The sequence below is a fragment of the Salmo trutta genome, chromosome 5 (genome assembly GCF_901001165.1).
Source record: "Salmo trutta chromosome 5, fSalTru1.1, whole genome shotgun sequence".
In the NCBI taxonomy this organism is placed as follows: Eukaryota; Metazoa; Chordata; class Actinopteri; order Salmoniformes; family Salmonidae; genus Salmo; species Salmo trutta.
Window position 1 is genome coordinate 66,247,688 of NC_042961.1, and position 15,334 is coordinate 66,263,021.

Below are 15,334 nucleotides of genomic sequence, written 5' to 3' on the forward strand. Positions count from 1 at the left end.
CCACTCCACAAATTTCTTGATAACAAACTATAGTTTTGGCAAGTCGGTTAGGACATCTACTTCGTGCATGACACAGGTATTATTCCAAATATTATTACAGACAGATTATTTCACTTACACTGAATTATATCACAATTCCAGTGGGTCAGAAGTTTACATACGTTAAGTTGACTGTACCTTTAAACAGCTTGGAAAATTCCAGAAAATAATGTCATGGCTTTAGAAGCTTCTGATGGGCTAATTGACATCATTTGAGTCAAGTGGAGGTGTACCTGTGGATGTATTTCGAGGCCTACCTTCAAACTCAGTGCCTCTTTGCTTGACATCATGGGAAATTCAAAAGAAATCAGCAAAGACCTCAGAATTCTTTTTTTTAGACCTCCACATGTCTGGTTCATCATTGGGAGCAATTTCCAAACACCTGAAGGTACCACGTTCATCTGTAAACAATAGTACGCAAGTATAAACACCATGGGACCACGAAGCCGTCATACCGCTCAGGAAGGAGACACGTTCTGTCTCCTAGAGATGAACGTACTTTGGTGCGAAAAGTGCAAATCAATCCCAGAACAACAGCAAAGGACTTTGTGAAGATGCTGGAGGAAATGGGTACAAAAGTATCCACAGTAAAAACGAGTCCTATATCGACATAACCTGAAAGGCAACTCAGCAAGGAAGAAGTCACTTCTCCAAAACCGCCATAAAAAAGCCAGAGTACGGATTGCAACTGCACATGGGGACAAATATTGTACTTTTTGGAGAAATGTCCTCTGGTCTGATGAAACAAAAATAGAACTGTTTGGCCATAATGACCATCGTTATGTTTGGAGGAAAAAGGGGGAGGCTTGCAAGCCGAAGAACACCATCCCAACTGTGAAGCGTGGGGGTGGCAGCGTCATGTTGTTGGGGTGCTTTGCTGCAGGAGGGACTGGTGTACTTCACAAAATAGATGGCATCATGAGGACGGAAAATGATGTGCATATATTGAAGCAACATCTCAAGACATCAGTCAGGAAGTTAAAGCTTGGTCGTAAATGGGTCTTCCAAATGGACAATGACCCCAAGCATACTTCCAAAGTTTTGGCAAAATGGCTTAAGGATAACAAAGTCAAGGTATTGGAGTGGCCATCACAATGCCCTGACCTCAATCCTATCAAATTTGGGGCAGAACTGAAAAAGCGTGTGCGAACAAGGAGGCCTACAAACCTGACTCCGTTACACCAGCTCTGTCAGGAGGAATTGGCCAAAATTCACCCAACTTATTGTGGGAAGCTTGTGAAAGGCTACCAGACACATTTGACCCAAGTTAAACAATTTAAGTATATTTGATCAATTACATTTAATGTTGATACTTCAGTATATTAACCTCACTAGGGTAGGGGGCAGTATTTTCACGGGCGGATGAAAAATGTACCCAAATTAAACGGCCTACTACTCGGGCCCAGGAACTAGAATATGCATATTATTAGTAGATTTGGATAGAAAACACTCTAAAGTTTCTAAAACTATTTGAATGATGTCTGTGAGTATAACAGAAGTCATATGGCAGGCAAAAACCTGAGAAATCTAAGCAGGAAGTGAGAATTCTGGTGCTTGTAGTCTTTCAAGTCATTGCCAATCGAACACACAGTGAGTTAGGGTTCATTTTGAGTCTTCTCCGGTAAACACAGACCAAAGGAGAAGCTGGAAAGTTGGTTACAAGGGGAGGGCCATCACTACATAGGCGTGCGTTCATGTGGGTGGCTGCTTGTTCCAAACGTTTTATAAGACAATGCAATGGTCCGGTTGGAATATTGTTGAAGTTCTGATTGAAAAAGGCCCTAAAGATTTATGCTACACAACGTTTGACATGTTTGAACGAACGTAAATAGATTTGTTTTTACTTTTCGTCGTGACATTTTCCCGCGCAGCTTCGTACATTTTGAGTAGCCTACTGAACACGCGAACCACAAGGAGCTATTTGCACATAAAATTATGGATTTTATCGAACAAAACAACATTTGTTGAGTATTCTGGGATTCATGGAAGTGCCCTTCTGATGAAATCATCAAAGGTAAGTGAATATTTCTAATACTATTTATGAATTTAGATGACTCCAACATGGCGCTATCTGTATCGCAAAGCGTATTTTTCTGGGCGCAGTGCTCAGATTATTGCAAAGCGTGATTTCCCAGTTAAAGTATTTTGAAATCTGGCAATGCGGTTGCATTCACGAGATGTATATTCTATAATTCTTTGAATGATAGTATAATATTTTACCAAAGTTATGACGTGTCTTTTTTGTACATAGTGATGTTGATTCACCGACAGTATTGGAGGGAAAATATTTCTGAACGTCACGCGCCACTGTAAATGCTGATTTTATATATATAAATATGAACTTTATCGAACAAAAAAATGCAATGTATTTGTATAACATAATGTCCTAGAGTGTCATCTGATGAAGATCGTCAAGGTTAGTTGCTTCAATTTAGCTGTGGTTTGGGTATTTGTGATGCATTGCTAGTTGCTTAGAAAATGGCTGTGTTGTTATTTTGTCGATGTACTCTCCTAACTAATCTAATGTTTTGCTTTCGCTGTAAAGCCTTTTGGAAATCGGACAACGTGGTTCGATTCAGGATAAGTGTATCTATAAAATGGTGTAATTAGTCCTATGTTTGAGAACTTTGAATTATGACATTTTGTGGTTTTAAATGTGGTGCGCTGATTTTTCACTGGCTGTTGAATAGACGATTTCATCCCACTTACCCTAGAGAGGTTAAAAAGGTCAGCTGTGACACTATAAATTAAGGTTGTGCCTTGCTCAACGGGCACATAGACAGATATTTCAACTTCTCATCTCAGGGATTCAAACTAGCCATCTTTCAGTAACTGGCCCAACTCTCTAACCGCCTGCCACTTCTCTGATCCAGAGATGTATAAGATTGAGATTGACAGCCCAAGCATCCAGAATGTGTGTCCAGCAATGTTATGTCAACATTACAATGTATGTTACCTGTTTATCCAGATGGTATGATACGACACAAGACTCGCTGTGAGCGTGCTAGAGATGCCGTGATAAATGGCCCAATTGGAGCCTTTATCCCGACTTGTGATGACGATGGACAATACACCCCTGAGCAATGTTGGGGCTCTACAGGTTACCACTGACGCACATACACAGAAGCACACAGTAAATTCTCCAATTCAGTTGAATGTGACAATTCAATGTGTTACAGTAAAATGTGTAAATATTGAATTTGTAACAGGTTTTTTAACATGTCTTTTTCTGGTAGGTTACTGTTGGTGTGTGACCAGTACTGGAAAGAAGATCCAGGGTACGGAGACCCCACCAGGAACTGCTATCAACTGCTAGCAACTGTTCCAGCAAGGTGTATATACACACAAAGAAACAAACACACACACACACACTCTCACTCATTCACTAATGTTATTTCTTTGCAGCTGGTTCTGGATGTTAATGTTTATGTTGTTGTTGTTTTGTCTGTAATTGTAGCTGTGGCCGTAGACAAAAATGTTGGAACGAAGACGTTGAAAAGACTTGACAGTTTTCTTTACTGTACTACAGGAACTGATTCACATTCCATACAAATAAATAAAGAAATCCAGAGATTTAACTGTTGATGATTTGCTCTCTTTATTGTTGGTGTGCTGATATGCTGAACAATTTATCTGAAACCAGTCCAGTTCTGGGAAATGGAGGAAGGAGTAGGGCTGTTATGGTGACTGTATTACCCCCACACACCGGTGGTTACAGGACATGAAGGCAGTCAAATTCCACGTGACCATTAGTAATTAGGCTTCTCCAAGCTCTGATGCTGGTGATGGTCATTAGTAGCCTACCGCACTTGCTAACTGCCTGGTACTCAGCACTCTATTGTCCCTCTAATCACTCTGACATTAACTCTGATTGGTGGAAATCAGAAAGATGGACAGTTTAGAAGTGGGTTGTGGGGTTAGTCACGTGCACAGGCAAGGTTGTTTTTTTTACTCCTATGATCTTAGGGTCCATGATATGGGGCATCAGGTTACTCAGTGACACCCACAGAAAACAACTGAAAGAGTTTACAATATTAGCATCCTAACTCTGATTGCAGGACGTTGACTGTGGAATCAAATCTGTCAGTATTTCCTTTTTTTGTGGATTTCTCTTTATATATTCATTTAACTCTATGGCAGCTTTGGTCCTCCATAGACATCAAAATGTCATTCCAATATATACAGAGTCCACAGTCAGAACCATGCTACTCTGAGGCTGAAGAATTGTTCCAGGCCACAGAGGGATGAAAGACCCCTTTACTGAATCTACATCTTCACATTTCACTAAATCATTCCATTGTTTGCTTCATGCATTATATCATCCTGTAAAATAAAGTACATGCTCTTGGTCTTTACATGAGTAAATGTTGTATTAGAACTTGTAGGATGACTTGATGAATATGGTTCATATCTCCTGGTTTTGTTACATTTGCTTCCTTCTGATCTTTTGGGGCCAGACTAATCTAATCATTGTTAGGGTACTTAATGTTCATGCCAGTATTTGGAGGCAACTTGCCAGAAAATGAACATGGTTAGTACAGTATTAGCTAGCATGAAAGTATGGGTGATTCACATCATTGCCCTAGGTGAAGGGGGAATTAATAACTTGAGGGGTAAGGAAATGTTCAGCCTATAATTTGCTAACTAAAACACACACCACATGACCAGAAGTATGTGGACACCTGCTTGTCAAACATCTCATTCCAAAATCATTGAGTGGGCCTGTTTTTGCTATAACAGCCTCCACTCTTCTGGGAAGGCTTTGCACTAGATGTTGGAACATTGCTGCGGGGACATGCTTCCATTCAGCCATGAGCATTAGAGGTCAGGCACTGATTTTAGGCGATTAGGCCTGGCTCACAGTTGGAGTTACAATTCATTCCAAAAGTATTGAATGGGGTTGAGGTCAGGGCTCTGTGCAGGCCAGTCAAGTTCTTCCACACCAATCTCGATAAACCTGCACGGGGGGATATGTCATGCTGAAACAGGATAGTGCCTTCCCCAAACTGATGCCACAAGTTGGAAGCACAGAATTGTCTACAATGTCATTGTATGCAGCACCGTTAAGATTGTTTATCACTGGAATTAAGGGCCTAGCCCGAACCATGAACAGCACCAGACCGTTATTCCTCCAACGAACTTTACAGTTGGCACTATGCATTCGGACAGTTAGCGTTCTCCTGGCAGACTTTTTACAAACTGACTTGTTGAAAAGGTGGCTTCCTATGAAGGTTCCACATTGAAGGTCACTGAGCTCTTCTGTAAGCAATTCTTCTGCCAACGTTTGTCTATGGAGATTGCGTGGTTGCTTGCTCGATTTATACACCTGTCAGCAAGGGAATGTTGCGACAAACAAAAAGCATCCAATCAGTGGCAGTACTTTAGGGTGAAAACAGCTCGTTGATGAAACGTCAAAAGAGAATGTCAGGTATCATGCAAGCTGGACAATTGAGGAGTGGAAAACATCGCCTGGCCCAATGAATCTCGGTTCCTGTTGCGTCATGCTAATGGCAGAGTCAGGATTTGGTGGAAGCAACATCAGTCCACGGCCACATCCTGCCTGGTGTCAACGGTACAGGCTGGTGGAGGAGGTGGATTGATGTTTCCCTGGTACACGTTAAGTCCCTTGATACCAATTGAGCAATGTTTCCAAGCCCTGAAGAACTCAAGCTTTTCTGGAGGCAATGGGGGGGATCCAACCCAGTACTAGAGGGGTGTACCTAATAAACTGTATATGTCTTTTCATTTTTTTAACTGGTCTACCTTCAGGTGAGGCTTGTGTGAAAAGCAAAACAACCGCCATATTGTCTTTGATATTAGTGTCTTTTGATTCTGGGTCATATCAGTGTCTTTTGATGGTGGGGTCAAATCAGTGTCTTTTGAAGATTGTTTAGGGATTTTCACCCTCATTATTCCCAAAAGGTCTTAATGATGAAATGCCTATTTATGTTGTAAATGTGAACATGAATTAATGCAGCCACTTTAGTTTACTCATGTTTTATTCTTGTACGGAAACTTACTTGATAGGTCTATGTACTCTGTGCGATTTTAGTCTTGTTTGACACGTTATGTACACACTTTATTAGAATACTCATGAAACGCACATTGTTATTTTTGGGTAACACTTATTTTCTCTCATACTCCAACCCCATTGGATGCATTGAATGGATGTGGTTGGAGCAATATCAACATAGAGGTGCAGGTTGTGAACACTGAAAGCTCTGACAAGGCCGATACGTACAGCTTTAGAGCAGTGAGACTAGCATGAACAGTGTTCTTCATCTTATTCAAAAACCATGCACCTGCAACAAAGAGACGTGCGAGTGCCTTTTGAATCCTAGTCAGAGTACAATAAAAATGTGGGGTTTCACTAGAGTTCTAAGGTCCGCAGTACTTTGAAGAACATTACGGTTCTTGGCACTGAAAATAGCCCCAGAAAGGTTTGTCCAAGAACCCCATAGAAGGTGGGGTTCATCAAGGAACCTCCTTAGCTGGAGGGGGGTTTGCAGGAACCTACCTGCCTAACAAACATTTCGATTTGAATGGACAGTAGCAGGCGCTTAACTGAAAGGGAAAGATCAAGGTGAGGTTTGTCCCTTGCATCAGCGGTCCCCAACCCCCGGGCCGTGGACCGGTACCGGTCTGTGGGTCATTTGGTACCGGGCCGCAGAGAAAGAATAAATAACTTACATTATTTCCGTTTTATTTATTATCTGAGTCTGAACAATGTTTTATAATGAAAAATGAACGCGAAGCACAGAAATAAGATGGTTATTCCGAGCGAGATCGCTGGCCAGAGTGTTTGAATTACAAGAGCCGCTGCAGAGATTTCTCTCAGGAAAAAAATCACCGCTGGCAGCACATTTCAGTGACGAGGAATGGGTTGCAAAACTCGCTTACTTGTGCGACATATTCAACCTGCTCAATGAACTCAATCGGTCACTTCAGGGGAAAATGACAACTGTTTTCAACTGTCTTCAAGTTGGCAGATAAAGTAGCTGCATTTAAAGCCAAACTGGATTCGTGGGGACGGCGCGTGAACAGAGGTATATTTGACATGTTTCAAACATTGGCGGGGATTTTGGAAGAGACTGAGCCCGAGCTGGTGCACGATCACCTGTCTTTGCTTTTAAAAGAGTTTGAGCGCTACTTCCCAACCACAAAAGACCCAGGAACTGCCAAGGAATGGATCCGCGACCCATTTGTCAACAAACCAGGTGATTCCAGCATGTCTATGCAAGAAGAATAACTGCTGGAGATCGCAAATGACAGCGGCCTTAAAAGTATGTTCGAGACAACTCTGCCGGTGTTCTGTATTAAAGTCACGGCAGAATAACCCTGAGATCGCCACAACAGCATTGAAAACCCTGTTGCCATTTCCGACATCCTATTTGCGTGAAGCGGGATATTCTGCAGTGACAGCAACCAAAACAAAATTACGGAGTAGACTGGACATAAGACATAAGCAACACACTTCGGGTGTCATTGTCTCCCATTACCCCTAGATGGGACTGTCTCGTTGCAGAGAAACAAGCTCAGGGCTCCCACTGATTTAGCGTTATGGTGAGTTGTATTTTCATGCACTTTATTTTTGTGCTGTATCTTATTTTTAAGGCATGTTTAAACGTTACCATAGTGACCAGAGAGCGTTAGGGGGCAGAGAGGACGTTACTCATGTTATGTTGCGATGTTACGAGGACGCTACTAATAAAGTTGAATACGAGTACACAGTGGATTCACGTTTATTATAATTAAAAAATACCTGTTTTTATGCCGGTCGTATCATTTTAGTTTGTGTATTTAGCCGCCACACCTTAAAACCTGTTTGGGCTAGGGGGCAGTATTGAGAATTTTGGAAAAAATATGTGCCCATTTTTAACTGCCTCCTACACCAACTCAGAAGCTAGAATATGCATATTATTGTTCAGGTTTGGATAGAAAACACCCTAAAGTTTCTAAAACTGTTTGAATGGTGTCTGTGAGTATAACAGAACTCCTATGGCAGGCAAAAACCTGACAAGGTTTCATGCAGGAAGTGGCCTGTCTGACAAGGAGTCGTGCGTCTTGCATCTGTTTATTGAAAAGTAAGGATCTTAGCTGTAACGTGACAATTCCCAGGGCTCCAATAGGTTCTCAGAACCCGGGAAAAACATGAAGGATGACGAGTCAGCCTCAGGCTGAAACAGATTATCGCCTTTGGTAAGTGGCCGATCAGAGGACCATTGAATGAGGCGCATGCACGATTCGTCCCCGTGGAGAAATTTCATTCGGCTGTTTAGGCTCATTGCAGATTCCCGGTCGGAATATTATCGCTTTTCTACGAGATAAATGGCATAAAAATTGGTTTTAAACAGCGGTTGACATGCTTCGAAGTACGGTAATGGAATATTTAGACATTTTTTGTCACGCCATGCGCCATGCGCGAGACCGTGATGTAGCATTCTGATAGTGTCTAGAACTCACAAACAAAACGTCGCTGTTTGGATATAACGATGGATTATTTGGGACCAAACCTACATTTGTTATTGAAGTAGAAGTCCTGACAGTGTATTCTGACGAAGAACAAGAAAGGTAAGAACATTTGTCTTATAGGAAATGTGATTTTGGTGAAGGCTGAACTGGGTGGGTGTCTAAATAGCTAGCCCTGTGATGCCGGGCTATGTACTTAGATTATTGCAAAATGTGCTTCATCCGAAAAGCAATTTAAAAATCGGACATATCGAGTGCATGGAGTTCTGTATCTATAATTCTTAAAATAATTGTTATGCTTTTTGTGAACGTTTATCGTGAGTAATTTAGCAAACTGTTAGTAAATTCCCCGGATGTTTGCGGGGGGTATGTTTTTTCTGAACGTCACATGCTAATGTTAAAAGCTGGTTTTTGATATAAATATGAACTTGATTGAACAGACATGCATGTATTGTATAACATGTCCTAGGTGTGTCATCTGATGAAGAACATAAAAGGTTAGTGCTGCATTTAGCTGTGGTTTGGGTTTATGTGACATATGCTAGCTTGAAAAATGGGTGTCTGATTATTTCTGGCTGGGCACTCTGCTGACATAATCTAATGTTTTGCTTTCGTTGTAATGCCTTTTTGAAATCGGACAGTGGGGTTAGATTAACGAGATTCTTGTCTTTAAATAGCTGTAAAATAGTCATATGTTTGAGAAATCTAAGTAATAGTATTTCTAACGATTCAAAAATCGCGCCACTGGATTTCAGTGGCTGTTACGTAGGTGGGACGAGTTCGTCCCACATACCCTAGAGAGGTTAAAGGCCGGTCCGTGAAAATTTTGTCTGACATTAAACCGGTTTGTGGCCTAAAAAAGGTTGGGGACCGCTGCATTGCATGATCTAAATATTGTTCGATACCATCTATTCCTGTGTGTTCATTTTAGGAGAATGGACATAATTCAATGGATTATCATGAGGTAAGATAAGGTTAGCTGTATTGCGTGCAGAAGACTGAACTGCTCACTTGTGTGCAGGTATACAGACGAGGAATGTCAATTGCTATGCAGATCACATTTACCATCCTCCTTTAACTCAATGAAAACCACAAAGGACTCTACATTATGGACAAAGTATAAAAACTATTAGCAAAAGTTCTGTCACCACAAAAATAAAGGCATGAATTCTGTCGTGTGCTTGTTAATCTGTATAATAACAATGTTCAGACTTTGACCTCCCTACACCACTGAATATAACCGGAATCCTGTTCTGCTGTGCACGGTGAGCATTCTGGCTTTGGATAGAGAACAGCAACACCCCAGATACCAAATGTTGGACTTGCATGTCACCTCATAACTATATTTTCTCTTCAAGGATCACTTAACGGGTTCTCTGAACATGAAGGTTCCCCTAGCTGCAATTTGAAGAAACCCTAAAGGATACTCCAGGAACCTGCGCCTGAGTGGCACAGATGTCAAAGGCACTGCATCTCAGTGCAAGAGCAGTCACTACAGTACCTGGTTCATCTCCAGGCTGTAGCACATTCAGCCGTGATTCGGAGTCCTATAGGGCGGCGCACAATTGGCGTAGCGCCGTCCAGAGTAGGTTGTCATGGTAAACAAGGAAGTGGACTTGCCTAGGTGAATAAAAACCCTCTTTAGAGTGGTGAAAAAAGACAGGCATACCGCTTAATGACCTTCTCAGCTCTTTAACACTCAACTTATGAAACATTTATAATCAAAATAACTTCGTGACAGGTTATACATGTCTTTTCAACCGTCAGTATCCTAAACATTTTGCGGCATTTCACAGTTCCACATTTACATAAAGTTAAGTCCTGGTGGCGCAGTCAAGCACGGTACTTGCAACATTGTGGTTGTGGGTTTGAGTCCCACAGGGGACCAGTAAGAAAAAGTACTAACTACAACATATCATTCATGTTCAATAACTCATGAGACAAAATAGTGTACACATTTTATTGGCTGCAAGCAAATCCTCAACATTTGTGTACTGAAATCTCATTTAGCAGCAAAGTATTTGACGTTACTATGAAGTATTGAGGATGCAGACACTACGGAATAGCATTGCCGCTTTTAATGTATAGTCTGGCGAAGCGGCAGGAGTCTCAGGGAGCACACCGAGGGCAAGCTCCTTCCACATAAAGCATTGTTCCAGCGCTTTTGACCTGAAGACAAAACACAGAACCAAAATATTCAGCTGTACACAGACACACAACAGTAGGAAAGTCTACATAAGTCAATTGTTAAATGAACTGGGAATAAAGTTTAATTTGATGACTGGATCAATGAATGATACTGGGATTACTGTACCTCCAAAGTTGATATGAATACAAGTCTCTCCGGCACCAACATCGCCGGGCCTTCCTTTTGCCCAGTTCTGGTGATCAAAGTCGGAGCCATCGCTCCACAACCACCGCCTGTCCTGAGGGGGGAAAGTGGGGTTTCAGAATACAAACTAAATGTAGTCCTACGTCTACCACCTGAAACAACAAAACAGTTAAAGCTACCACTACTTCAAAACACTCCGACTGGGACTGTTGCTTGTGTAAAGAACAACGTGGAGCCAAATCCTCACATCTGCAATCATCCCAATGCATTTCAAAGACCATACACATGTTTACAAGAAGACTGTCCAGAATTGATCACAGTTATACTTACCTAGAACCGTTTCACATGTGTATAAAAGCCTCCTACTGAAGTTGACAGTTAAATGTAATTTAGTAGATTCTCTCATCTAGAATGACTTACAGGATCAATTAGGTTAAGGGCGTTGCTCAAGGGCACGTCAGATTTCACGGAGTGAGCTCTGGGATTCAAACTAGCAGCCTTGCCTTTATTGGCCCCATGGTCTTAACAGCTACTCTTAATATTTTGTATGGAACCCATATCAGTAGCTGTTAACAAGCAGCAGCTACTCTTCCTGGGGTCCACACAAAATAGCATTACACAACTGACAGAACTACAAAAAAGAATTACAGGTGCCTACATGCCACACCTCACGTTTATTTTTTGAATCCAGGTTTGCTCTTCACTTGAGCAATATGAGATGGAACGGAGTTCCTTGCAGTAATGGCTCTATATAACACTATGCTTAATGGTCCCACCTTAACAGAATAAAATCCTCCAATCCAGGTAGGAGGGAAACCAACAATCTTGACCAAGAGCTGTAGAAACTGATCTTCCTCTGAGCTGTGCACAGATGCCAGGTTTGCGCCCAGGTACTCCACAACGTTGGGTACAGACACCAGTTTATCACCAAGGGACACAGTGCCGCTAGAGAAGAAAGTATTTAACAAGGCAAGTCTGTTAAGAAAATTATCTACAATGACAGCCGAGCAGTAGATGGAACAAAGACATTTCATGTATTAGTCAGTGTTGCTGAGAATTTGTCTTCTGGACTCAACCAAATATTGACCACCACAACTAATTCCCTTTTAAAACATTCTCTTAAAGATATTAGTTTACCGCTGTCTTAAACCATGTCCTGTGGGTTCCAGTATACAGGAGGCTAGACTCCACATTAAATATGTATAGAAAATTCCCATCTTAAAGGGATGTTCAGTATTTCACATCAGTCATGTGTTACCATTTAAGAAAGTATTACCGTTAAGGTAAAGTCATAGAGCTAATTTCATCTACACTTCCTCTTCAAATTCACAGTAGAAGGTAAGGGTTATACCTCTGCTTCAGGCCAGCTCCTTGTAGTCTTTACAAACATTAAGCAGCGTGATCCATATTTTGTCCAACCGGAAGGACACAAGTCTTCTTCTAGAATTGAATCTGTACGGAGAAGTTACATGTGGCTTTAAACGCCAGTGTACAAATCACAGCTACAATATTATTTGTAGATCAGTCAGTCACCTATGCTACAAGAAAAATACAGAATGAGTCAAGAAGAGTGGACTCTTACTTGCATCTCCTAGAGCAAAGGCAGCACTGAGAATCAGAAGACTGGTCAACATGGTCATGGAGTCTCCTGAGAGAATAAAGAGTGAAGCCATCAAAACCAGATTCAACTCCACATACAGTAGATTAGAACAGGAATATGTCTGCTTTCCTAAATGCCAACCTATTCCCTAAGCAGGGCTGAGGAGAACATCTGGGCAGGTATTTCTCTCCACTCATACTGGAGTAATAGAGGCCTAGTTCACAAATGTAAAAATGCCCTGCAGCGTCGGCTATTGCCAAATCTGTCAGAATGCAGGCATTATGGTTGAACCATATACAATCCTGGTTCTTTTATTAGCCAACAAAAAATAAACACAGAAGACAAAAGGCAGGTAAGCCTTAGTGGCATGTAACACCAGTAGGTAGGGTGAAATGGCCATCAGGAAATGCAGTGATATGTTGTGATCTGGCTTTGCACATCCATGTTCTCTACTTTCAGTCTGGCCCAGCATGGTGGACATATTGTGTGGGGGGGGGGGGGGTAGCTAGACAGCTGAGCACAACATGGAATCCATGTTTGATTTTGGGGGGGGGGGGGGGGGGGGGGGGGGGGGGGGGAGTAAACACGGCATGTCATAGTTTCTTGTTCACTGAGACGCAGCGCAAATGGCAACCAATCAGAACAGTCCACCGGATTATAGATGTAAGAGACATTCTGCTAGCAGGTACCATCATTGGACCATGTCTCATCTCATAAGCTGTAACAGTTCCCTTACAGTTAAATTAAAGGTCTAATACTGGGCTAGCAACACCATAACGCTACACAAGCTAGGATGAAGAGGATATTATGCCACAACACAGGAAATTAAAAACATATAACTGTTTCAAAAGCAGGAACTTACTTTAGCCAACCAACAACAAAACCAATAAAGGAACTGGGTCACCACAAATGCTGAACAAACCCAGGTAGAACAAGCTGCTTTTATATCATAAGAATGGAAGAGGAATTGGTGATTAGCAGAGTGAGTTCAGGTGTGGTGAGTTAGCAGGAGAAGGGCGTGTCCAGAGGGTAATTGAGAGTTTGTGGAATAAGCATTAGCCTTTAAAACAAGTGCACTACATTTGTCCAGGGCAACATATTCACTATGGGCTCTGGTCAAAAATAGTGCACTCCAAAGGGAATAGATGGCTATTTGGGATACATTCACATACAGTATTAGATGAACATATGTTGAAATCTCACTTTCTGAAATATTGCCTGTGAGTTGAGTTCTAACTCTCCCTTTGGCTGAGATTGAGTCCTATGTCTCCCTCCTCTCCTTTTTAAGGAAGTTATTACGTCCAGTTGTTTTTATCGACACAAGACAGTTCAACGGAATCTCACTGTAGCAGGCAATTGTCACATATTTTTTCTATGCAAACTTTCTAAATGTCGACAAAATGTTTAAAGCTGAAGGTCTGGAGGAGGGAGAGTGAAAGTAGGACCAGGGTTTGTGTTGTTAGGAGAGGAGGAGGGGAGAGAGGTATGGGAGAGGGGAGAGGGGAGGAGAGGAGGAGGGAAGAGAGGTATGGGAGAGGGGAGAGGGGAGGAGAGGAGGAGGGAAGAGAGGTATGGGAGAGGGGAGAGGGGAGGAGAGGAGGAGGGAAGAGAGGTATGGGAGAGGGGAGAGGGGAGGAGAGGAGGAGGGAAGAGAGGTATGGGAGAGGGGAGAGGGGAGGAGAGGAGGAGGGGAGAGAGGTATGGGAGAGGGGAGAGGGGAGGAGAGGAGGAGGGAAGAGAGGTATGGGAGAGGGGAGAGGGGAGGAGAGGAGGAGGGAAGAGAGGTATATGAAAGAGGAGAGGTTAGGTGAGGAGATAAGAGGAGGAAAGATGACCGGTCAAGGTGTTAAAGGGATATTGTGAGATTTTGGCAATTTAGCCCTCTTTCTTTAGTTTGAAGGAAGTTTTTTTAATTAACTACTGTAGCTTCAGCACAATTGCTAACTATGAGAGCAGATCCCTAAGACTTCTAGTCATTGCGCTGACGCTAGTTAGCGATCGATGGAAAAACTACCTTCAAAGTCCTTCAAATTGCATACAGAGACAAAATCTGACTCTGGTGTGGTGGCTAATTTCTGCATTACCAAATGAGGAGAGTTACAAACACACCAGTCTGAGTTTAAACTACATCTTTAATAATTAAGATACTTTTCCAAAAGCACTTGACCTTCAATAATGCACTCTCTCGAATGAACCATTGAAAAAGGGAGGTTCCAACACAATGGCTACTGAGATATTTTATAGGAAATATCCACCCTCCTTTGACATGACAAACCACAGATCTTAGGAACAGTTCAGTTAAGTTTTGTATGAAAAGATATATATAAAACACAGCAGACAGCAACTGCTATCTCAACAGTGTTCATTATATAGACCGGTGTCTGGTCTCCCTAGAACTGTCCCTCCCTGGTACGGTATTGAACAAAACCATTAGCTCATGTCCTCTGGAATGCTTTTTAGGCGTTCTTATCAAAATACACCATAAATCTCCTCTGTCAGTGCTATCACATAGAGGCCCATCCTCAGTAAAACACCTCTTGTTCCCACTCCTGGACAAGCTCACTGAGGGGAGTAACTTGCGCACAGACATTGTGGAGACAAATAATTGGTTCCCCATTAATCACGCCATCCCTCCCCATGGTTTAAGAATAGGTAAAGACACATTCACATATGAAGACAATGTTTCATTCTGTCCTCCTCTCTTGCTGATATTCTGCATAGCAACAGAGACATGTAAAAAACAAGTCTGACCTCTCCCCTCTGTTGGCCCCAAATGACTGAGCCCCAAATGACTGAGCCCCAGCCAAGGGTTACGTGCAACTGAAAGACACCAGAGTCCAAAGGACACTCTCTAATGACAAGTATCTCACATAAGCATATTATACTAATAAAAC

The 15,334-nt window shown here is 42.1% G+C and overlaps 3 protein-coding genes and 1 long non-coding RNA gene across 4 annotated transcripts in view; 2 read left to right on the forward strand and 2 right to left on the reverse strand.

The window, feature by feature from the left end:
- The window catches only part of LOC115194861 (equistatin-like), a 364,924-nt gene that overhangs the window by 258,906 nt on the left and 90,684 nt on the right, over window positions 1–15,334 (reverse strand). The window lies entirely within an intron of this gene.
- Window positions 1–15,334, reverse strand: part of LOC115194830 (equistatin) — a 360,364-nt gene that overhangs the window by 244,682 nt on the left and 100,348 nt on the right. The window lies entirely within an intron of this gene.
- Window positions 1–15,334, forward strand: part of LOC115194835 (equistatin-like) — a 244,947-nt gene that overhangs the window by 224,123 nt on the left and 5,490 nt on the right. The gene's annotated exons all lie outside the window — the stretch shown is intronic.
- LOC115194886 (uncharacterized) lies at window positions 2,970–3,622 on the forward strand. Its single transcript, XR_003878539.1, has 3 exons — window positions 2,970–3,139; window positions 3,276–3,371; window positions 3,497–3,622. It is a non-coding gene; the product is annotated as an uncharacterized LOC115194886 (long non-coding RNA).